At 35.0% G+C, this 26,244-nt stretch overlaps 3 long non-coding RNA genes across 3 annotated transcripts in view; 1 reads left to right on the top strand and 2 right to left on the bottom strand.

Annotated features, from left to right (window-relative positions):
• Nucleotides 1–26,244, bottom strand: part of LOC127988478 (uncharacterized) — a 103,415-nt gene that overhangs the window by 8,239 nt on the left and 68,932 nt on the right. The gene's annotated exons all lie outside the window — the stretch shown is intronic.
• On the bottom strand, nt 3,240–19,270 carry LOC127988474 (uncharacterized). Its single transcript, XR_008161672.1, has 2 exons — nt 18,117–19,270; nt 3,240–3,392 (listed from the first exon to the last, which is right to left on the bottom strand). It is a non-coding gene; the product is annotated as an uncharacterized LOC127988474 (long non-coding RNA).
• The window catches only part of LOC127988470 (uncharacterized), a 34,052-nt gene continuing 23,072 nt past the window's right edge, over nt 15,265–26,244 (top strand). Inside the window, exon 1 of the long non-coding RNA XR_008161671.1 lies at nt 15,265–15,506. This is a non-coding gene — a long non-coding RNA (uncharacterized LOC127988470). The remainder of the gene's footprint in view (nt 15,507–26,244) is intronic.

Below are 26,244 nucleotides of genomic sequence, written 5' to 3'. Positions count from 1 at the left end.
TTAAAATAAAGTGTTACTAAAGTTATATATATTGTTCTGTGTATGTGATTTCAAAGTCTAGACGGGTCGGATTAACCCTTTAACTGCCATATCCCTTAAAATTTGATTGCAAGAGGGTTACTGTAAATGCTTATGCCCGCTGGGCACAGTTTTCCCGATGCCACCGGGGTGGTGTTGCACTGACGGCTTGAGCCCGCCATCGCTGCTTGCAGCTATATTTAGGGCTCAAGCCCGAAGGGGCGAAGAGCCCTATTGTTCTTCTAAGGATTATTCTTATTATTATTAGGGCTCAAGCCCAAAGGGCGAGAGGCCTATTGTTTTCCTTAGGATTATTTTTTATTATTATTATTATTATTATTATTATTATTATTATTATTATTTTTTTCCAACGTCTCGGGGGCTTTTGGGGCCCTTAACGTGCTTAAAAAGTCTTGAAAATTGGCACACAGATTGGAACCTGCGGCCATTAGGGCCGGGCAGAGACTGATACACGGGCGTGGCACAGGGGCTCTACAGCGCCCCCTGGAATATGGAGGGCCATATATCATACATTCTTGCTCGTAGACGTATGAAACTCGGTACACATATAAATCTCATCAATCCAAACAACTTTTGTATTGCATATCATAGGCTCCGCCCAACAGGAAGTTGGCTATTTAGGGTTTAGTATTCAAATTTTTCGTCAAAGTTGTGGGGGCTTTTGGGGTCCTTAACATACTCAAAAACTCTTGAAAATTTGCACACACATTGGAATCTGTGGCCTTTAGGAGCCTGCAGAGGCTGGGACCCGGGCGTGGCACAGGGGCTCTACGGCGCCCCCTGCAACACAGTCAAAAATTTTGATGTATAGCTCACACATACTTGCACATATTCATATGAAACTCAGTACACATATAGATCTCATCGTGCCGAACAACTTTCGTATTGCATGTCATAGGCTCCACCCAACAGGAAGTCAGCTATTTAGAGTTATGTAAAAAGCGCATGCTCTGGAATTTGAAATACTTGTCATAGGATTTTTTCTCGATTGCCGCCAAACTCGGTCAACATGATCTCAAGACACTGGGGATGAAAAATTGCCAGGGGATTTTTGATATCTCGAACGGTTTGCTCGTGGCGAGGCGTTGAAATTATGGCGAGAAATGAGAAACAGGAAGTGTCTAATACCGTCCACATACATTTCCTGATTTTAATCAAACTTCATCAGATTATTCGTTGTATGATGTCGATCGCATATATGTGACTATTAGGAGTCAAAGTTATAGCGCCACCAACTGGCAGAAGGAAGTGTGTCATTTTCAAAATGATTTGAATTTAGCATCTTATTATTACTCGATTTGCTTCAAACTTCATCAGAATAATGTTAAAACACAGCCGATATAAATCTGCAAGGGGGATATTGATATCTAAAAAATTGTTGCCGTGGCAACATGTCAAACTGGAATACTTCTCAGGTGATTTTGAGGCAAATAACATACTTAGAATTTCACAAAACTCTGAACACACATCAGTATTTCTGATAGGAACTTAAATTGTGAATGGATTTTGGATAGCTTGAATGGTTTTGCCGTGGTGATTTTTTTAAATGACCTTACAAAGGGAATCATTATTGTATTTTTAAATTGCAGCTTCCAAACACGTCAAATAATTTTTTCATACAGATGAAAAAGTCATTCTGAGGAAATATGCATAGTTTAACGACTTTACAACACTGTATGGATAACAGAAAATTAAAAAAACTGTCAGACATCTCATCTCACTCTGTCCCTCTGTTTGAGTATATGTGCTTCAGACTTCCATTGTCTGAGAGAAATTGCGCCCCTACAGGTTCAATTCCCGAACTTTTACTTTCACTTTTAAATCGGTTAAAAATACAAACAAATACTTAGATTTAATTCACACTGACAAGCTAAACCAACATATCTGATTATTACCGGTTCAGGGCTCATGGATAAATTATTTCTGGCCAGAGATACGTGAGAAATAGGAGAGATGAATCACCGCTGTGATCACAAGCGTCTGGAGTAAAGAGCTCAGAGAAAACGAATTTATTCCTGTTTTAAAGCTTTTAAAAATAAATTATTACAGCGATATCACACAATCAACCAATTAGAACACACCAAGAGCTAAATTCAGATGTTTTTGAACTGTTTGTGTGAAAATGAAATATTTGTGGCTGCCTATCTGAAATCACCGCTCCGATCAGCGCGTACAGTGTCGAGCTCAAAACAAACGAATTTATTCTGGTTTAAGAGCTTTTTAAAATAAAATATTACCACAAATGCACACAATAAACCCACTGTAACACAACAAGAGGTAAATGCAGGTGTTTGTGACCAGTTTAAGAGTGCAAGACTATTTGAAAGCGCGACTGGCAGAATAACATATCTCTGGAGCTGCAGGTTTCTGTCTTTCGTCGTACGAACGAACACATCACGGACAAGATTATTTCAAAACACATAATAGCTTGGCGAATATAAACGAAAACAGCCACGTGAACATAAACTGGATCTACTGGATTTGAAAATTAAAGTGACCACATTTACCACTTGCTTCTGTCTTCAATTTTAATCTATATAAAAAAGGAAACTCATTCGACTTGGCTGCTTTTTTAATGTGTGCGTACTTATTTATTTACCTTTTCATACATTTTGTATAATTTCATAGTATGTGTATTACAATTATAAAAACAAAAATAAATTTAGCCACTCACATAGAAATAGCTTAGGCCTTAACCTTTTTCTGACAGTTTTAGGGATTTTTAAAAATCCTAAAAAAACCTTATTTGTGCTGCAAATAATAATTTCAAACTCATTTGATACTGACCTATTCCATCCTGTGACATGACATTTATCTTAATTTACATAATCTCATGGATGTAACAGTAAAACTGTTCAGCTCACAGATGAAGACTAAGCTGTAATGCAAGCAGAACTTTCACAAATGCTTGTAAGTCATTAAAGAATTTTATAACACTGTAAAATAATGTCTAATTTGTTAACATTAGTAAATGCATTGGTAACACTTTATAATAACTGCACTCATTAGTAAATAGTCAGTTCATGCTTTATAAAGCCTTGTCCCAATATTAATAGTCAGTAGTAAGCAGCTTATAAATACAGCTATAAATAGCTTGTTCTTGGTTTATAAGCACATTTATTAAAAAGGAGAGTAAAGGGTCAGTTATCTTCCTATGAAAAATAAAAAAATAAAAATAAAAAAACAACAACACAGATTGATACAGAACTCAGAAATTTTATTGTGGATTTATGATAAACTCAGCCTGTAAATGAATCATACTCCTCCAAGAAGACACAAGTAGTTCACACCAAACTTTTTCAACATGATGCCAATATACTGAAGATGTTAAATTGTGAATGGGTTAAGGATACCTTAAATGGTGTGGCCATACCGATTTATTAAAGTAACATAAAAAAAATACAATAGTTATTTTACTATATCTTTAACATTCTTCATTCCAACTCTTCATAATTTTTTATATACGTAGAAGTCATCATTTGAAAGAAGCACAGCAAGTTTCATAGCTTTATCATTTTCAAGAGCCAGCTTAAAATTAAAACTATCATAACATATAAATCAAGCTTGCAATTGTTAGTACCAATAATGGCCACCAGATGGCGATATATGATTACTTTTAAATAATTATTGTAGAAACAAGTATGATTTAAATCATTTATAGAAATCTTTCAAAGAAAAATAATATGTATTTTACTGATAAAATGACCCTCACTTAATTAGAATAATATGCTGAAGTATTGTGAAATACTGTGTATTAAGAATAATTCTTTATAGGCTTTATGGACAGATAAGTTTGGAGTGACTCTTGAAGGATCAGCACCACATCCTCTTTTACCACTGTTTAAAGAATTTATCTTACAGAACAGGTGCGAATTAGTTTTGGATAGCTTGAATGGTTTTGTCATGGTGATTTTTTGAAATAACAGTAAAAAGGGAACCAGTAAATGTCTTTTATTTTTTTAAGTGCAGCTTCTAAACACTTCAACAAAATGTACACATAGAAGACAAGTCATTCTGAGGAAATATGCATAGTTTCATGACTATACAACACTATATGGATGATAGAAAATTAAAAAAACTACCATACATCTGATGTCACTCTGTCCCTCTGGGTAATGTCTGTGTATGTGTGTGTGTGTTTGTGTGTTAAGTGTGTGTGTGTTAAGTGTGTGTGCTGAGTTTGTGTGAATGTGTGGGAGAGGGGATGGGCTTGGTGTCAGAGAGAGAGAGAGAGAGAGAGAGAGAGAGAGGGAGGGAGACTTAATCATCTCTTTAATCACCAGCAGAAAAAAAAGCAATTTTGTGTTGTTGTTGTTTTTTCATCATTACAGCTTAAGAAATATCTTAGGCCTCAACATCAACTGTTGCTAGCCTACTCCCAAAATTAATAGTCATTAGTAAGCATTTTATAAATACAGCTATAATTAAATTGTTCATGGTTTATATGCATATTTATTTTGAGGAGATTAAAGGCTGTAATCTTCCTAAAAAAAACAAAAAAAAAAAACAAACAAACACAGAACTCAGAAACATTTATTTCAAGATTCAATAAAAGAAAACTGTACACTATATATATATATATATATATATATATATATATATATATATATATATATATATATATACAATTGCATAAGTTTATATTTATTTTTTTTTATCAAGTGTACAGCTAATAATAATAATAATAATGCATTTTATTTAAGGCGCCTTTCAAACCACTCAAGGTCACCGTACAACAAGTAACAACAGTAACAATATTAAAACAAAAAATAACAGCAAATAACAATGTCAGTAAAAAAACACAATAATATTAGAATAGCACAACATATTGTGGAATACTATATTAAGACTTTATATATAGGCTTTATGAACAGATAGGTTTTGAGAGATTCTTGAAGTACTAGCATCACCTCCTCTTGTACGACGGTTTGAGGAATATATTTTCCAGATAGTACCGCCGCTCCCTATATGCAGAATACGCAGTCTTCGTAGGGCACCAACTCCCAGAGGGGGCACCATCCCAGTAGCTAAAAAAAAAATAAAACATGCGCCATTCTCCCATCCGCGCTCGCGACCGCTCGGACATTTGCGGCTGAATGTTCGTAATTGATGGATGGACATCTATGCCCGGGTAAAAGATATCAGCAATCCGGCACAGAGAAAAGAAAAATAAAGTAAAAAACAAAACAAAAACAGGCATAAAGTTGGCTTGACATTGGACATTCGAGAGTCTCAAATTTAGGGACCGTCTCTAAAGTTTCATGTAATATTGTTATACACTTTTCTAACGTCAGTAGCATTTGAAGAGAATGACTTACAGTCATAAAAACAACTGTAATTGTTCATCTAGGTGACAGCTATAATGCACCATTAAATTGAATGTTTGATATTTATTAAAACAAACTGTAAGTCATATGTAAATTATGCTACTTTTTCACATGGGCTCAAAAGCAAATTTGAAGCTCAATAGCATTTGAGGAGAAAGACTTGCAGTCATAAACCAATTGTAATGTGTTCATTTAGGTGTCAGCTACGATGCACAACTTATACATTTTTTATATATATTAAAATAAAGTGTTACTAAAGTTATATATATTGTTCTGTGTATGTGATTTCAAAGTCTAGACGGGTCGGATTAACCCTTTAACTGCCATATCCCTTAAAATTTGATTGCAAGAGGGTTACTGTAAATGCTTATGCCCGCTGGGCACAGTTTTCCCGATGCCACCGGGGTGGTGTTGCACTGACGGCTTGAGCCCGCCATCGCTGCTTGCAGCTATATTTAGGGCTCAAGCCCGAAGGGGCGAAGAGCCCTATTGTTCTTCTAAGGATTATTCTTATTATTATTAGGGCTCAAGCCCAAAGGGCGAGAGGCCTATTGTTTTCCTTAGGATTATTTTTTATTATTATTATTATTATTATTATTATTATTATTATTATTATTATTATTATTATTTTCCAACGTCTCGGGGGCTTTTGGGGCCCTTAACGTGCTTAAAAAGTCTTGAAAATTGGCACACAGATTGGAACCTGCGGCCATTAGGGCCGGGCAGAGACTGATACACGGGCGTGGCACAGGGGCTCTACAGCGCCCCCTGGAATATGGAGGGCCATATATCATACATTCTTGCTCGTAGACGTATGAAACTCGGTACACATATAAATCTCATCAATCCAAACAACTTTTGTATTGCATATCATAGGCTCCGCCCAACAGGAAGTTGGCTATTTAGGGTTTAGTATTCAAATTTTTCGTCAAAGTTGTGGGGGCTTTTGGGGTCCTTAACATACTCAAAAACTCTTGAAAATTTGCACACACATTGGAATCTGTGGCCTTTAGGAGCCTGCAGAGGCTGGGACCCGGGCGTGGCACAGGGGCTCTACGGCGCCCCCTGCAACACAGTCAAAAATTTTGATGTATAGCTCACACATACTTGCACATATTCATATGAAACTCAGTACACATATAGATCTCATCGTGCCGAACAACTTTCGTATTGCATGTCATAGGCTCCACCCAACAGGAAGTCAGCTATTTAGAGTTATGTAAAAAGCGCATGCTCTGGAATTTGAAATACTTGTCATAGGATTTTTTCTCGATTGCCGCCAAACTCGGTCAACATGATCTCAAGACACTGGGGATGAAAAATTGCCAGGGGATTTTTGATATCTCGAACGGTTTGCTCGTGGCGAGGCGTTGAAATTATGGCGAGAAATGAGAAACAGGAAGTGTCTAATACCGTCCACATACATTTCCTGATTTTAATCAAACTTCATCAGATTATTCGTTGTATGATGTCGATCGCATATATGTGACTATTAGGAGTCAAAGTTATAGCGCCACCAACTGGCAGAAGGAAGTGTGTCATTTTCAAAATGATTTGAATTTAGCATCTTATTATTACTCGATTTGCTTCAAACTTCATCAGAATAATGTTAAAACACAGCCGATATAAATCTGCAAGGGGGATATTGATATCTAAAAAATTGTTGCCGTGGCAACATGTCAAACTGGAATACTTCTCAGGTGATTTTGAGGCAAATAACATACTTAGAATTTCACAAAACTCTGAACACACATCAGTATTTCTGATAGGAACTTAAATTGTGAATGGATTTTGGATAGCTTGAATGGTTTTGCCGTGGTGATTTTTTTAAATGACCTTACAAAGGGAATCATTATTGTATTTTTAAATTGCAGCTTCCAAACACGTCAAATAATTTTTTCATACAGATGAAAAAGTCATTCTGAGGAAATATGCATAGTTTAACGACTTTACAACACTGTATGGATAACAGAAAATTAAAAAAACTGTCAGACATCTCATCTCACTCTGTCCCTCTGTTTGAGTATATGTGCTTCAGACTTCCATTGTCTGAGAGAAATTGCGCCCCTACAGGTTCAATTCCCGAACTTTTACTTTCACTTTTAAATCGGTTAAAAATACAAACAAATACTTAGATTTAATTCACACTGACAAGCTAAACCAACATATCTGATTATTACCGGTTCAGGGCTCATGGATAAATTATTTCTGGCCAGAGATACGTGAGAAATAGGAGAGATGAATCACCGCTGTGATCACAAGCGTCTGGAGTAAAGAGCTCAGAGAAAACGAATTTATTCCTGTTTTAAAGCTTTTAAAAATAAATTATTACAGCGATATCACACAATCAACCAATTAGAACACACCAAGAGCTAAATTCAGATGTTTTTGAACTGTTTGTGTGAAAATGAAATATTTGTGGCTGCCTATCTGAAATCACCGCTCCGATCAGCGCGTACAGTGTCGAGCTCAAAACAAACGAATTTATTCTGGTTTAAGAGCTTTTTAAAATAAAATATTACCACAAATGCACACAATAAACCCACTGTAACACAACAAGAGGTAAATGCAGGTGTTTGTGACCAGTTTAAGAGTGCAAGACTATTTGAAAGCGCGACTGGCAGAATAACATATCTCTGGAGCTGCAGGTTTCTGTCTTTCGTCGTACGAACGAACACATCACGGACAAGATTATTTCAAAACACATAATAGCTTGGCGAATATAAACGAAAACAGCCACGTGAACATAAACTGGATCTACTGGATTTGAAAATTAAAGTGACCACATTTACCACTTGCTTCTGTCTTCAATTTTAATCTATATAAAAAAGGAAACTCATTCGACTTGGCTGCTTTTTTAATGTGTGCGTACTTATTTATTTACCTTTTCATACATTTTGTATAATTTCATAGTATGTGTATTACAATTATAAAAACAAAAATAAATTTAGCCACTCACATAGAAATAGCTTAGGCCTTAACCTTTTTCTGACAGTTTTAGGGATTTTTAAAAATCCTAAAAAAACCTTATTTGTGCTGCAAATAATAATTTCAAACTCATTTGATACTGACCTATGACATCCTGTGACATTATATTTATTTTAACTTACATAATCTCATGGATGTAACAGTAAATCTGTTCAGCTCACAGATCAATACTAAGCTGTAATGCAAGCAGAACTTTCACAAATGCTTATGAGTCATTTAAGGATTTGATAACACTGTAAAATAATGTCTAATTTGTTAACATTAGCAAATGCATTGATAACACTTTATAATAACTGCACTCATTATTAAATAGTCAGTTCATGCTTTATAAAGCCTTGTCCCAATATTAATAGTCAGTAGTAAGCAGTTTATAAATACAGCTATAAATAGCTTGTCCTTGGTTTATAAGCACATTTATTAAAAAGGAGAGTAAGTTATCTTCCTATGAAAAATAAAAGATAAAAATAAACAAACAACAACACAGATTGATACAGAACTCAGAAATTTTATTGTGGATTTATGATAAAATCAGCCTGTAAATGAATTCATACTCCTCCTCATACTACTCCATACTCCTTTTTCAACATTATGCCAATATACTGAGATGTTAAATTGTGAATGGGTTTAGGATAGCTTAAATGGTGTTGCCATAGAGATTTATTAAAGTAACATAAAAAATACAATAGTTATTTTACTATATCTTTACAATTTTTCATTCTAACTCTTCATATTTTTTTATATAAGTAGAAGTCCTCATTTGAAGGAAGCACAGTAAGTTTCATAGCTTTATCATTTTCAAGAGCCAGCATAAAATTTAAACTATCATAACTTATAAATCAAGCTTGCAATTCTTAGTACCTATAATGGCCACCAGAGGGAGCTATAGGATTACTTTTAAATAATTATTGTAGAAACGAGTATGATTTAAATCATTTATAGAAATCTTTCAAATAAAATAATATGTATTTTAGGAATTTTACTGATAAAATGACCCTCACTTAATTAGAATAACAAGCTGAAGTATTGTGAACTGTATATTAAGAATAATTCTTAATAGGCTTTATGGACAGATACGTTTTAAGTGACTCTTGAAGGATCAGCACCACATCCTCTTTTACCACTGTTTAAAGAATTAATCTTACAGAACAGGTGTAAATGAATTTTGGATAGCTTGAATGGTTTTGTCGTGGTGATTTTTTGAAATAATAGTAAAAAAGGAACCAGTAAAAAAAAGTGCAGCTTCTAAACACTTCAAAAAAATGTACACATAGAAGACAAGTCATTCTGAGGAAATATGCATAGTTTCATGACTATACAACACTATATGGATGATAGAAAATTAAAAAACTATCATACATCTGATGTCACTCAGTCCCACTGTCACTGTGGGTAGTGTGTGTGTGTGTGTGTTTGTGTGTGTGTTAAGTGAATTAGGTGTGAAACTATCAGGGAGCATTTAGTCTCCAGCGCCAACATTTTACAGAACTGCCACTTTCCTGGAGTCTCCAGAATTACTCGGTGTCAGGTTCTGAGAGACTTAAGATTCCAAAAAATGATTTAATTAGAATACCATGAAGTATTGTGAAATACTATATATTAAGACTTTATATATAGGCTTTATGAACAGATTAGAGTGACTCGTGAAGGACCAGCACCACCTCCTCTTGTTTGATGGTTTGAGGAATATATCTTCCAGAATCCGGGATTAAGATTTAGGAGCTCATTTTTATTCCACCTCCTTTCCTGAAAGTCTGTCTTGCAGAATTGACTAAAAATTATTTTTTATTATTAATTAATTATTAATTAATCTTCACATTATTTCCTAATTATTTTGCAATTCTTTTTGTCAGTTCTTCTTGACCTGTTTTTCTCTTCCAGCTTTCCTGGACTATTGTATAGCACTCATAAATGATTAAATAAAAAATAATGGTAGTTATTAAGATTGATATGGTTTGGAATTGGTAAAATGTGCTTGGAAAAAAATCACAATAAAACAATGTTTTCATTTTTAAGTTTGGAATATTAACTGACATGAATGAATGCTATATAAATATTGTTCATGTTAACATAATGTTTATGAATGGAATCTTATTGTAAAGTGTTACTAAAGTTATATATATATTGTTCTGTGAATGTGATTTTAAAGTCTAGATGATTCGGATTAACCCTTTAACTGCCATATCCTTTAAAACCTCACTGCCAGAGGGATATTGTGAATGCATGTGCCCGCTGGGCACAGTTTACCTGATGCCACCGGGGTGGCGATGGCACTGGTGGCTTGAGCCCGCCATCGCTGCTTGCAGCTATATTTTTTTTTATTTTTTATTAAACCTTCCGGGGGTTTTTGGGGGCCTTAACATGCTCAAAAACTCTTGAAAATTGGCACACACATTGGAATCTGCGGCCAACAGGACGCCACAGAGACTGGGACCCGGGCGTGGCACAGGGGCTCTACAGCGCCCCCTGGAATACCGTCAGAAATCATGAACCATAGCTCACACACACTTGCATATATTTATATGAAACTCGGTACACTTATAGATCTCATTGAGCCGAACAACTTTTACACTTTATGTCATAGGCTCCGCCCAACAGGAAGTCAGCTATTCAGGACTGTTTAAAAAAAGCATGCTCTGGAATTTGAAATACTCCTCTGAGGTTTTCAACCCGTTCGCCACGAAACTCAGTGAACATGATCTCAAGACATTGAGGATGAAAAATTGCGAGGGGATTTTTGATATCTCGAACGGTTTGCCCGTGGCGAGGCGTGGAACTTATGGCGAGAAATGAGAAACAGGAAATGTCTAATAACATCCACATACATTTCCTGAATTTGATCAAACTTCATGGGTTTGTTCGTTGTATGATACCGATCGTATATATGTGACTATTAAGAGTCAACGTTATAGCGCCACCAACTGGCAGCAGGAAGTGTGTCATTTTCCAAATGCTTTGAATTCAGCATCTTATTTTTACTCGATTTACTTAAAACTTCATCAGAATAATGACAAAACACGGCCGATGTAAATCTGTTGTGGGGATATTGATATCTGATATAGTGTTGCCATGGCAACGTGTCAAACTTGAATATTCTGTTATGGTGAGTTTGAGGCAGATAACAACCTCAGATTTACATGAAACTCAAAACACATATCAGTATTAGTGATAGCTAGACAATGGCAAAAGCTTTTAAAAGGGCGTGAATGAGGCACTCTATAGCGCCACCTTTTGTCAAAAGTGAGGGGGTTAGTTTTAGCTACAGACACCAAACTCGGTACATAAATTGTTCTTATCAAGACGGACAACTTTCTAATTCACAGTCATCAGCTACGATCAACAGGAAGTCGGCTATTTTGATTTGAATGTGGATTTTTTTTTTACATTTAGCTGTGAATTAATGCATACTGCTCAGAGGAGAGTAACACTATACACACCAAACTTTGTCTACATGATGCCAAAACATTTTAAACAACTTAAATTGCCAATGGATTTTGGATAGCTTGAACGGTTTTGTCGTGGTGATTTTTTTAAATGACAGTAAAAATGGAATTATTAATTGTCCTGCATTTTTAAATTCCAAACACTTCAAAACCTTTTTTCATACAGAAAAAAAGTCATTCTGAGTAAATATGGATAGTTTCACGACTTTACAACACTGTATGGATAACAGAAAATTAAAAAACTGTCAGACATCTCATCTCACTCTGTCCCTCTGTTTGAGTATATGTGCTTCAGACTTCCATTGTCTGAGAGAAATTGCGCCCCTACAGGTGCAATTACCGGACTTTTACTTTCACTTTTAAATCGGTTAAAAATACAAATAAATACTTAGATTTAATTCACACTGACAAGCTAAACCAACATATCTGATTATTACCGGTTCAGGGCTCATGGATAAATTGTTTATGGCCAGAGATACGTGAGAAATAGGAGAGATGAATCACCGCTGTGATCACGAGCGTCTGGAGTAAAGAGCTCAGAATAACGAATTTATTCCTGTTTTAAAGCTTTTAAAAATAAATTATTACCACAAATGCACACAATAAACCCATTGTAACACAACAAGAGCTAAATGCAGGTGTTTGTGACCCGTTTAAGTGTGAAAGACTATTTGAAAGCGCGACTGGCAGAATAACATATCTCTTGAGCTGCAGGATTCTGGCTTTCGTCGTAAGAACGAACACATCACGGACAAGATTATTTCAAAATACATAATAGCTTGGCGAATATAAACGAAAACAGCCACGTGAACATAAACTGTTGACAAATAAATGTGAAGTGGATCTACTGGATTTTAATATTAAGTGACCGCATATACCAGCTGCCTCTGTCTTCAATTTTAATCTATATAAAAAATGAAACTCATTCATCTTGGCTGCTTTTTTTAATGTGTGTACGTATTTATTTATTTATTTATTTATTTATTTATTTATTTATCTATTTATTTATTTATTATTTTGCTCTAACAAGAATTAATCTATATTTAATTAAATCAATTACATTTTATTTCACATTTGATTTGTCCATTTCTGCATCTAAACTCCTAAAAACCTAAAACATGCTCTATTATACTATTGTTAGCAATTTCTTTATCGTCCAATTTATCTGGTGTACACACTTTTATTTTCATAATAAACTTGTTTGTTAGATTATACACAGTTACAGTGGTCTATAATAAATATTGACAGGTTTTATTCAAGCTGTTTAGAATGATTGCAGTAGGCTAATTTTTTGAAATGTAAATAAAAAAAAAAAAAAAAAAATTAAATAAAATAAATAAATAAAAAACATTGGAAAACAATAACTGTTGTACATTTTTATACATTTTGTATAATTTCATAGTTTATGCATTATAGTTATAAAAACAAATAAATTTAGCCACTCACATAGAAATCTTATAGGCCTTATCCTTTTCTGACAGTTTTAGGGATTTTTAAAAATCCTAAAAAACCTTATTTGTGCTGCAAATAATAATTTCAAACTCAAAAAGTAAATATTCAGTTCATGCTTTATAAAGCCTTGTCCCAATATTAATAGTCAGTAGTGAGCAGTTTATAAATACAGCTATAAAAAGCTTGTTCTTGGTTTATAAGCACATTTATTAAAAAGGAGAGTAAAGGGTCAGTTATCTTCCTATGAAAAATAAAAAAATAAAAATAAACAAACAACAACACAGATTGATACAGAACTCAGAAATTTTATTGTGGATTTATGATAAAATCAGCCTGTAAATGAATTCATACTCCTCCAAGAAGACACAAGTAGTTCACACCAAACTTTTTTAACATGAAGCTAATATACTGAAGATGTTAAATTGCGAATGGGTTTAGGATACCTTAAATGGTGTGGCCATAGCGATTTATTAAAGTAACATAAAAAAAATACAATCGTTATTTTACTATATCTTTAAAATTTTTCATTTCAACTCTTCATAATTTTTTATATACGTCGAAGTCATCATTTGAAGGAAGCACAGTAAGTTTCATAGCTTTATCATTTTCAAGAGCCAGCATAAAATTAAAACTATCATAACTTATAAATCAAGCTTGCAATTCTTAGTACCAATAATGGCCACCAGATGGAGCTATAGGAGTACTTTTAAATAATTATTGTAAAACAAGTATGATTTAAATCATTTATAGAAATCTTTCAAAGAAAAATAATATGTATTTTATGTATTTTACTGATAAAATGACCCTCACTTAATTAGAATAACAAGCTGAAGTATTGTGAACTGTATATTAAGAATAATTCTTTATAAGCTTTATGGACAGATACGTTTTGAGTGACTCTTGAAGGTTCAGCACCACATCCTCTTTTACCAATGTTTAAAGAATTTATCTTACAGAACAGGTGCGAATGAATTTTGGATAGCTTGAATGGTTTTGTCGTGGTGATTTTTTGAAATAACAGTAAAAAAGTAACCAGTAAATGTCTTTTATTTTTTTAAAGTGCAGCTTCTAAACCCTTCAAAAAAATGTAAACATAGAAGACAAGTCATTCTGAGGAAATATGCATAGTTTCATGACTATACAACATTATATGGATGATAGAAAATTAAAAAACTATCATACATCTGATGTCACTCTGTCCCTCTGTCACTGTGGTTAATGTGTGTGTGTGTGTGTGTGTGTGTGTGTGTGTGTGTGTGTGTGTGTGTGTGTGTGTGTGTGTGTGTGTGTGTGTGTGTGTGTGTGTTTGTGTGTGTGTTAAGTGAATTAGGTGTGAAACTATCAGGGAGCATTTAGTCTCCAGCGCCAACATTTTACAGAACTGCCACTTTCCTGGAGTCTCAGAATTACAACGTGTCAGGTTCTGAGAGATCTAAGATTCCAAAAAATTATTTAATTAGAATACAATGAAGTATTGTGAAATACTATATATTAAGACTTTATATATATAGGCTTAATGAACAGATTAGAGTGACTCGTGAAGGACCAGCACCACCTCCTCTTGTCCGATGGTTTGAGGAATATATCTTCCAGAATCCGGGATTAAGATTTAGGAGCTCATTTTTATTCCACCTCCTTTCCTGAAAGTCTGTCTTGCAGAATTGACTAAAAATTTATCTTCACATTAATTCCTAATTATTTTGCAATTCTTTTGTCAGTTCTTCTTGACCTGTTTTTCTCTTCCAGCTTTCCTGGACTATTGTATAGCACTCATAAATGATTAAATAAAAAATAATGGTAGTTATTAAGATTGATATAGTTTGGAATTGGTAAAATGTGCTTGGAAAAAAATCACAATAAAACAATGTTTTAATGTTTAAGTTTGGAATATTAACTGACATGAATGAATGCTATATAAATATTGTTCATGTTAACATAATGTTTATAAATGAAATCTTATTGTAAAGTGTTACTAAAGTTATATATATATAAATATATATATATATTGTTCTGTGAATGTGATTTTAAAGTCTAGATGATTCGGATTAACCCTTTAACTGCCATATCAAGTTCAAGTTCAAGTTCAAGTTCAATTTATTTGTATAGCGCATTTACAACAGCCTCCTGGCTGACCAAAGTGCTTTAACATAAGAGCAAGAATATTACACATACATAAAAATAGACCAGACAAAAAATTTAAAACCACCCATTTCAAAATGTAGCATAACACAGTAGTCAGTACACTAAGGAAAATAAAAAAGTTTTTAGCAAAGATTTAAAAATAGACAAGGAAGGGGCCAGTCTGATCTCTAAAGGCAGGGTATTCCAGAGTCGTGGCCCAGCCACTGCAAATGCACACACCCCTCTACGCTCCCCTCTATCCTTTAAAACCTCACTGCCAGAGGGATATTGTGAATGCATGTGCCCGCTGGGCACAGTTTACCTGATGCCACCGGGGTGGTGATGGCATTGGTGGCTTGAGCCCGCCATCGCTGCTTGCAGCTATATTTAGGGCTCAAGCCCGAAGGGGCGAAGAGCCCTATTGTTCTTCTAAGGATTATTCTTCTTATTATTATTTTTTTTATTTTTTATTAAACCTTCCGGGGGTTTTTGGGGGCCTTAACATGCTCAAAAACTCTTGAAAATTGGCACACACATTGGAATCTGCGGCCATCAGGACACTGCAGAGGCTGGGACCCGGGCGTGGCACAGGGGCTCTACAGCGCCCCCTGGAACACAGTCAGAAATCTTGAACCATAGCTCACACACACTAGCATGTATTTATATGAAACTCGGTACACTTATAGATCTCATTGAGCCGAACAACTTTCACACTTTATGTTATAGGCTCCGCCCAACAGGAAGTCAGCTATTCAGGGCTGTTTAAAAAAAGCATGCTCTGGAATTTGAAATACTCCTCTGAGGTTTTCAACCTATTCGCCACGAAACTCTGTAAACATAATCTCAAGACATTGGGGATGAAAAATTGCGAGGGGATTTTTGATATCTCGAACGGTTTGCCCGTGGCGAGGCTTGGAAATTATGGCTAGAAATGAGAAACAGGAAATGTCTAATAACATCCACATACATTTCCTGAATTTGATCAAACTTCATTGGTTTGTTAGTTGTATGATACCGATCGTATATATGTGACTATTAAGAGTCAACATTATAGCGCCACCAACTGGCAGCAGGAAGTGAGTCATTTTCCAAATGCTTTGAATTCAGCATCTTATTTTTACTCTATTTACTTAAAACTTCATCAGAATAATGACAAAACACGGCTGATGTAAATCTGTTGTGGGGATATTGATATCTGATATAGTGTTGCCATGGCAACGTGTCAAACTTGAATGTTCTGTTATGGTGAGTTTGAGGCAGACAACAAGCTCAGATTTACATGAAACTCAAAAGACATATCAGTATTAGTGATAGCTAGACAATGGCAAAAGCTTTTAAAAGGGCGTGAAGGAGGCACTCTATAGCGCCACCTTTTGTCAAAAGTGGGGGGGTTGGTTTTAGCTACAGACACCAAACTTGGTACATAAATTGTTCTTTTCAAGACGGACAACTTTCTAATTCACAGTCATCAGCTACGACCAACAGGAAGTCGGCTATTTTGATTTGAATATTTAAATTGAGCTCTGATTTAATGCATACTCCTCACAGGAAATGTTCACTATACTCACCAAACTTTATCTACATGTTGAAAAAACATTGAGGAACTTAAATTGCGAACGGATTTTGGTTAGCTTGAACGGTTTTGTCGTGGTGATTTTTTGAAATGACAGTAAAAAGGGAATCATTAATTGTCTTGTATTTTTAAATTGCAGCTTCCAAACACTTTAAAAAAAATTCATACAGAGATCAAATCATTCTGAGGACATATGCATAGTTTCATGACTTTACAACACTGTATGATTAAAAGAAAATTAAAAAACTGTCAGACATCTCAACTCACTCTGTCCCTCTGTTTGAGGAATGTATGTGTGCTGACTGAGTGTGTGTGTGTGTGTGTGTGTCTGTGAGTGGGGAATGGGCATGAGCTGAGTGGCAGACACAATGAGAGAGAGAGAGAGAGAGAAAGAGAGAGAGAGAAACTTAATCATCTCTTTAATCACCAGAAAAAAAAAGTATTTTAAATTTTTATTTTTTGTTGCTTTTGCTAACATTGCTGTTTTCATTACAGCTTAAGAAATCTCTTAGGCCTTATCCTTTTCTGACAGTTTCAGGAATTAAAAACAAAATTCTAAAAATACTTACTTGTGCTGCAAATAATAATTTCAATCTCATTTGATACTGACCTATTCCATCCTGTGACATGACATTTATCTTAATTTTCATAATCTCATGGATGTAACAGTAAAACTGTTCAGCTCACAGATGAAGACTAAGCTGTAATGAAAGCAGAACTTTCACAAATGCTTATAAGTCATTAAAGGATTTTATAACACTGTAAAATAATGTCTAATTTGTTAACATTAGCAAATGCATTGGTAACACTTTATAATAACTGCACTCATTAGTAAATAGTCAGTTCATGCTTTATAAAGTCTTGTCCCAACTTAAATAGTCATTAATAAGCAGCTTATAAATACAGCTATAAATAGCTTGATCTTGGTTTATAAGCACATTTATTAAAAAGGAGAGTAAAGGGTCAGTTATCTTCCTATGAAAAATAAAAAAATGAAAATAAACAAACAACAACACAGATTGATACAGAACTCAGAAATGTTATTGTGGATTTATGATCAAATCAGCCTGTAAATGAATCATACTCCTCCAAGAAGACACAAGTAGTTCACACCAAACTTTTTCAACATGATGCCAATACACTGAAGATGTTAAATTGCGAATGGGTTTAGGATACCTTAAATGGTGTGGCCATACCGATTTATTAAAGTAACATAAAAAAATACAATAGTTATTTTACTATATCTTTAACATTCTTCATTCCAACTCTTCATAATTTTTTATATACGTAGAAGTCATCATTTGAAAGAAGCACAGTAAGTTTCATAGCTTTATCATTTTCAAGAGCCAGCTTAAAATTAAAACTATCATAACTTATAAATCAAGCTTGCAATTCTTAGTACCAATAATGGCCACCAGATGGCGCTATATGATTACTTTTAAATAATTATTGTAGAAACAAGTATGATTTAAATCATTTATAGAAATCTTTCAAAGAAAAATAATATGTATTTTACTGATAAAATGACCCTCACTTAACTAGAATAATATGCTGAAGTATTGTGAAATACTGTGTATTAAGAATAATTCTTTATAGGCTTTATGGACCGATAAGTTTGGAGTGACTCTTGAAGGATCAGCACCACATCCTCTTTTACCACTGTTTAAAGGATTAATCTTACAGAACAGGTACGAATGAATTTTGGATAGCTTGAATGATTTTGCGTGGTGATTTTTTGAAATAACAGTAAAAAAGGAACCAGTAAATGTCTTTTATTTTTTTAAGTGCAGCTTCTAAACACTTCAACAAAATGTACACATAGAAGACAAGTCATGCTGAGGAAATATGCATAGTTTCATGACTATACAACACTATATGGATGATAGAAAATTAAAAAACTACCATACATCTGATATCACTCTGTCCCTCTGGGTAATGTGTGTGTGTGTGTGTGTGTGTGTGTTTGTGTGTTAAGTGTGTGTGTGTTAAGTGTGTGTGCTGAGTTTGTGTGAATGTGTGGGAGAGGGGATGGGCTTGGTGTCAGAGAGAGAGAGAGAGAGAGAGAGGGAGGGAGACTTAATCATCTCTTTAATCACCAGCAGAAAACAAAGCAATTTTGTGTTGTTGTTGTTTTTTCATCATTACAGCTTAAGAAATATCTTAGGCCTCAACATCAACTGTTGCTAGCCTACTCCCAAAATTAATAGTCATTAGTAAGCATTTTATAAATACAGCTATAATTAAATTGTTCATGGTTTATATGCACATTTATTTTGAGGAGATTAAAGGCTGTAATCTTCCTAAAAAAATAAAAAAAATAAAAAAAAATAAAACAAATAAACAAACACAGAACTCAGAAACATTTATTTCAAGATGCAATAAAAGAAAACTGTACACTATATATATATATATATATATATATATATATATATATATATATATATATATATATATATATATATATACACACACAATTGCATAAGTTTATATTTAATTTTTTTTATCAAGTGTACAGCTAATAATAATAATAATAATAATAAAAATAATAATAATGCATTTTATTTAAAGCGCCTTTCAAACCACTCAAGGTCACCGTACAACAAGTAACAACAGTAACAATATTAAAACAAAAAATAACAGCAAATAACAATGTCAGTAAAAAACCACAATAATATTAGAATAGCACAACATAGTGTGGAATACTATATTAAGACTTTATATATAGGCTTTATGAACAGATAGGTTTTGAGAGATTCTTGAAGTACTAGCATCACCTCCTCTTGTACGACGGTTTGAGGAATATATTTTCCAGATAGTACCGCCGCTCCCTATATGCAGAATACGCAGTCTTCGTAGGGCACCAACTCCCAGAGGGGGCACCATCCCAGTAGCTCAAAAAAAATAAAACATGCGCCATTCTCCCATCCGCGCTCGCGACCGCTCGGACATTTGCGGATGAATGTTCGTAATTGATGGATGGACATCTATGCCCGGGTAAAAGACATCAGCAATCCGGCACAGAGAAAAGAAAAATAAAGTAAAAAACAAAACAAAAACAGGCATAAAGTTGGCTTGACATTGGACATTCGAGAGTCTCAAATTTAGGGACCGTCTCTAAAGTTACATGTAATATTGTTATACACCTTTCTAACGTCAGTAGCATTTGAAGAGAATGACTTACAGTCATAAAAACAACTGTAATTGTTCATCTAGGTGACAGCTATAATGCACCATTAAATTGAATGTTTGATATTTATTAAAACAAACTGTAAGTCATATGTAAATTATGCTACTTTTTCACATGGGCTCAAAAGCAAATTTGAAGCTCAATAGCATTTGAGGAGAAAGACTTGCAGTCATAAACCAATTGTAATGTGTTCATTTAGGTGTCAGCTACGATGCACAACTTATACATTTTTTATATATATTAAAATAAAGTGTTACTAAAGTTATATATATTGTTCTGTGTATGTGATTTCAAAGTCTAGACGGGTCGGATTAACCCTTTAACTGCCATATCCCTTAAAATTTGATTGCCAGAGGGTTACTGTAAATGCTTATGCCCGCTGGGCACAGTTTTCCCGATGCCACCGGGGTGGTGTTGCACTGACGGCTTGAGCCCGCCATCGCTGCTTGCAGCTATATTTAGGGCCCGAGCCAATGGGCGCAGGGCCCTATTGTTCCCCTAAGGATTATTCTTCTTATTATTATTTTTATTTTTTATGAACCTTCTGGGGGGTTTTGGGGGCCTTAACATACTCAAAAACTCTTGAAAATTGGCACACACATTGGAACCTGCGGCCATCAGGACGCCACAGAGGCTGGGACCCGGGCGTGGCACAGGGGCTCTACAGCGCCCCCTGGAACACAGTCAGAAACCTTGAACCATAGCTCACACACACTTGCATGTATTTATATGAAACTCAGTACACTTATAGATCTCATTGAGCTGAACAACTTTTGCGCTCTATGTCATAGGCTCCGCCCAACAGGAAGTCAGCTATTCAGGGCTGTTTAAAAAAAGCATGCTCTGGAATTTGAAATACTCCTCTGAGGACTTTCAACCATTTGCTTCAAAACTCGGTGAACATGATCTCAAGACATTGGGGATGAAAAATTGCGAGGGGATTTTTGATATCTCGAACGGTTTGCCCGTGGCGTGGCGTTGAATTTAGGGCAAAAAATTAGAAACAGGAAATGCCTAATAACATCCACATACATTACCTGAGTTTGATCAAACTTCATCGGTTTGTTCGAAGTATGATACCGATCGTATATATGTGACTATTAAGAGTCAACGTTATAGCGCCACCAACTGGCAGCAGGAAATTGAGTCATTTTCAAAATGCTTTGAATTCAGCATCTTATTTTTACTCGATTTGCTTCAAACTTCATCAGAATAATGACAAAACATGGCCGATGTAAACCTGTTGTGGGAATATTGATATCTTATATATTGTTGCCATGGCAACGTGTCAAACTTGAATATTCTGTTATGGTGATTTTGAGGCAGATAACAACCTCAGATTTACATGAAACTCAAAACACATATCAGTATTATTGACAGCTAGACAATGGAAAAAGCTTTTACAAGGGCGTGGAAGAGGCACTCTATAGCGCCACCTTTTGTCAAAAGTGGGGGGAGTTAGTTTTAGCTACAGACACCAAACTCGGTACGTATATTGTTCTTATCAAGACGGACAACTTTCTAATTCACAGTTATCAGCTACGACCAACAGGAAGTCGGCTATTTTGATTTGAATATGGATTTTTGGAAAAAAAATTAGCTGTGATTTAATCCATACTCCTCAGAGGAAAAGTTCACTATACTCACCAAACTTTATCTACATATTGCAAAAACATTGAGGAACGTAAATTGCAAACGGATTTTGGTTAGCTTGAACGGTTTTGTCGTGGTGATTTTTTGAAATGACAGTCAAAAAAGGAATCATCAACTGTCTTGTATTTTTAAATTGCAGCTTCCAAACACTTAAAATCATTTTCTCATACAGAGATCAAATCATTCTGAGGAAATATGCATAGTTTCATGACTTTACGACACTGTATGATTAAAAGAAAATTAAAAAACTGTCAGACATCTCATCTCACTCTGTCCCTCTGTTTGAGGAATGTATGTGTGCTGACTGAGTGTGTGTGTGAGTGTGAGTGGGGGATGGGCATGAGCTGAGTGGCAGACAGACAGGAAGAGAGAGAGGGACTTAAACATCTCTTTAATCACCAGAAAAAAAAAAATATTATTTTAAATTGTTTTTTTGTTGTTGTTGTTGTTGTTGCTAATTGTGCTGTTTTCATTACAGCTTAAGAAATCTCTTAGGCCTTATCCTTTTCTGACAGTTTCAGTGATTAAAAAAAAAATTCTAAAAATACTTATTTGTGCTGCAAATAATAATTTCGGTCCCACTTTATATTAGGTGGCCTTAACTACTATGTACTTACATAAAAAAATAAGTACAATGTACTTATTGTGTTCATATTGTATTGTAAAAAACTTTTGCTGCTATTGAGGTGGGATAGGGGTAAGGTTAGGGAGAGGGTTGGAGGTATGGGTAAGTTTAAGGGTGGGTTAAGGTGTAAAGTATGGGTCAACAGTGTATTTATAAATGCAATTACAGAAATTAAATACAGATGTAATTACATGTAGTTTTTTTTTTTTAAATATATAAGTACAATGTAAAAACATGTATGTACACAATAAGTACATTGTACTAAATTATTAATTAAAATGTAAGTACATAGTAGTTAAGGCAACTTAATATAAAGTGGGTCCATAATTTCAAACTCATTTGATACTGACCTCTGACACCCTGTGATTGACATTAATCTGAATTTATATAATCTCATGGATGTAACAGTAAAACTGTTCAGCTCACAGATGACGACCAAGCTGTGATGCAAGCAGAACTATTTCACAAATGCTTATAGGTCAATAAATTTATAACAAAACACTTTTAATTACTTAACGATTTGGTAAAAAAATTAAAATAATGTCTCATTTTTAACATTAGTAAATGCATTGGTAGATACCTACAAAATACCTACCACAAAGTCTCTTGGTAGGAAATCCAAATCCCAACAGGAAGTCGGTTATTTAGAATTTTCTCTGCAAAATTGGTGTTGTTTTTGCCATTTTCTGGGGATGTACTTTAACAAACTCCTCCTGGAGATTTATTCAGATCACCACCAAACTTGGTCAGTTAAATCTAAAGGCCTTTGCGATGTTAAATTGCGAAGATCTTGAGGTTTCGTTAAAGGGCGTGTCCATGGTGACCTGACAGATTTCGATGTTTCGCCATGAAAAAGGAAGTTGCTGTAACTCAGACATACAATGTCCAGTCTACCCCAAACTTCACATGTTAGATAAGACTTCTGCCCTTAACAGAGCTACATGCCCATATTCAGTTATAGTCATAGCGCCACCTGCTGGCAACAGGAAGTGACATGTTTTACGCTGCGACAAACTACTCCTAGAAATCTTTTGACATTAATGTATTTTTTGTGGTCAGTCTAATCTTAAGGCCTGAGCAATGTTAAATTGTGGAGATCCTGAGTTTTTGTTAAAGGGCGTGTCCATGGCGCCATGACAAAATTTGACGTCTCGCCACAGCAAGAGAAGTTGTTGAGGCATAAAATGTTCAATCTTCCCCAAACTTCACATGTTCGATAAGAGTCCTGCCCTGAACACATCTGAAGGCCAATATTCCATTATAATTATAGCGCCACCTGCTGGCAACAGGAAGATTGGCACATATATTGAATAAACATTGATATATTCTACTTATATTTATGAGTTTAAACGCATATTTCTCACCGTTCACCTATTTACTAAAGTCACTCGCTGCTGGTGAGCCCGGGTGCGAGGGCCCGTTTATCGCTGCTTGCAGCTTTAATTAGGGCTCAAGCCTGGAGGGCGAGAGCCCTATTGTTTTCCTTAGGATTATTTGTTATTATTATTATTATTATTATTAGGGCTCAAGCCCGAAGGGGCGAAGAGCCCTATTGTTCTTCTAAGGATTATTCTTGTTATTATTATTATTATTTTTATTTTTTATTAAACCTTCCGGGGTGTTTTGGGGGCCTTAACATGCTCAAAAACTCTTGAAAATTGGCACACACATTGGAATCTGCGGCCATCAGGACGCCGCAGAGGCTGGGACCCGGGCGTGGCACAGGGGCTCTACAGCGCCCCCTGGAAGACAGTCAGAATTCTTGAACCATAGCTCACACACACTTGCATGTATTTATATCAAACTCGGTACACTTATAGATCTCATTGAGCCGAACAACTTTCACACTTTATGTCATAGGCTCCGCCCAACAGGAAGTCAGCTATTCAGGGCTGTTTAAAAAAAGCATGCTCTGGAATTTGAAATACTCCTCTGAGGTTTTCAACCCGTTCGCCACGAAACTCGGTGAACATGATCTCAAGACATTGAGGATGAAAAATTGCGAGGGGATTTTTGATATCTCGAACGGTTTGCCCGTGGCGAGGCATGGAACTTATGGCGAGAAATGAGAAACAGGAAATGTCTAATAACATCCACATACATTTCCTGAATTTGATCAAACTTCATGGGTTTGTTCGTTGTATGATACCGATTGTATATATGTGGCTATTAAGAGTCAACGTTATAGCGCCACCAACTGGCAGCAGGAAGTGTGTCATTTTCCAAATGCTTTGAATTCAGCATCTTATTTTTACTCGATTTACTTCAAACTTCATCAGAATAATGACAAAACACGGCCGATGTAAATCTGTTGTGGGGATATTGATATCTGATATAGTGTTGCCATGGCAACGTGTCAAACTTGAATGTTCTGTTATGGTGAGTTTGAGGCAGACAACAAGCTCAGATTTACATGAAACTCAAAACACATATCAGTATTAGTGATAGCTAGACAATGTCAAAAGCTTTTAAAAGGGCGTGAAGGAGGCACTCTATAGCGCCACCTTTTGTCAAAAGTGGGGGGGTTAGTTTTAGCTACAGACACCAAACTTGGTACATAAATTGTTCTTTTCAAGACGGACAACTTTCTAATTCACAGTCATCAGCTACGATCAACAGGAAGTCAGCTATTTTGATTTGAATGTGTATTTTTGAGATTTTACAGTTGTGAATTAATGAATACTCCTCACAGGGGAAGTACACTATACACACCAAACGTTGTCTACATGAAGAAACAACATCGAGGAACTTAAATTGCGAACGGATTTTGGTTAGCTTGAACGGTTTTGACGTGGTGATTTTTTGAAATGACAGTAAGAAGGGAAACATTAATTGTATTGTATGTCTAAATTGCAGCTTCCAAACACTTCATACAGTTTTCATACAGAGATCAAATCATTATGAGGAAATATGCATAGTTTCATGACTTTACAACACTGTATGGATAAAAGAAAAGAAAAAACTGTCAGACTTCTCAACTGACATGATCTCACTCTGGCCACTCCGTCTGTGTGAGGAAAGGGAGGGGGAGAGGGAGGGGGAGTGTGAGTGTGAGGGGGTTGGTGACTGTGAATCTTTGGTGACTGACAGTGTGTGTGGATTGTAGGGAGGGGCTGTCTGGCAGAGAGAGAGAGAGAGAGAGAGAGAGAGAGAGAGACCTAATCATTCCTTTAATAATCAGGAAAAAAAATCTATATTTTAAATTGTTATTGTTTTTGTTGTTGCTAATGGTGGTGTTTTTTTCCTTTCATTACAGGTTAAGAAATCTCTTAGGCCTTATCCTTTTCTGACAGTTTTTGGGATTTAAAAACATCCTAAGAAGCCTTATTTGTGCTGCAAATTATAATTTCAAACTCATTTGATACTGACCTATGACAACCTGTGACGTGACATGACATTTATTAATCTCATGGATGTAACAGTAAAACTCTTCAACTGACAGATTAAGCTGCAATGCAAGCAAAACTATTTCACAAATGCTTATAGGTCATTAAAATCATTACAAAACACTAATAAATTATTAAAGGGTTTGGTAACACTGTATAATAATGTCTAATTTGTTAACATTAGTAAATGCATTGGTAACACTTTATAATAACTGCACTCATTAGCTAAGCATTAGTAAATAGTTCATGATTATAAAGCCTTTTCCCTTAATAATAGTCATTATTAAGCAGGAATACATCTCTAATTACATTGTTCTTGGTTTAAAAGCACATATATTACAAAGGAGATTAAAGTTTCAGTTGTCTTATAAAATAAATCAATAAACACAACCCAGTTTGATTCAGAATTCAGAAATATTTATTTCAAGATGCAATAAAAGGAAACTGTACACT

The sequence above is a fragment of the Carassius gibelio genome, chromosome A5, assembly GCF_023724105.1.
Source record: "Carassius gibelio isolate Cgi1373 ecotype wild population from Czech Republic chromosome A5, carGib1.2-hapl.c, whole genome shotgun sequence".
Lineage (NCBI taxonomy): Eukaryota > Metazoa > Chordata > Actinopteri > Cypriniformes > Cyprinidae > Carassius > Carassius gibelio.
Note: the sequence above shows the minus strand (reverse complement) of the source record. Positions and strands in the feature narration are given on the sequence as shown.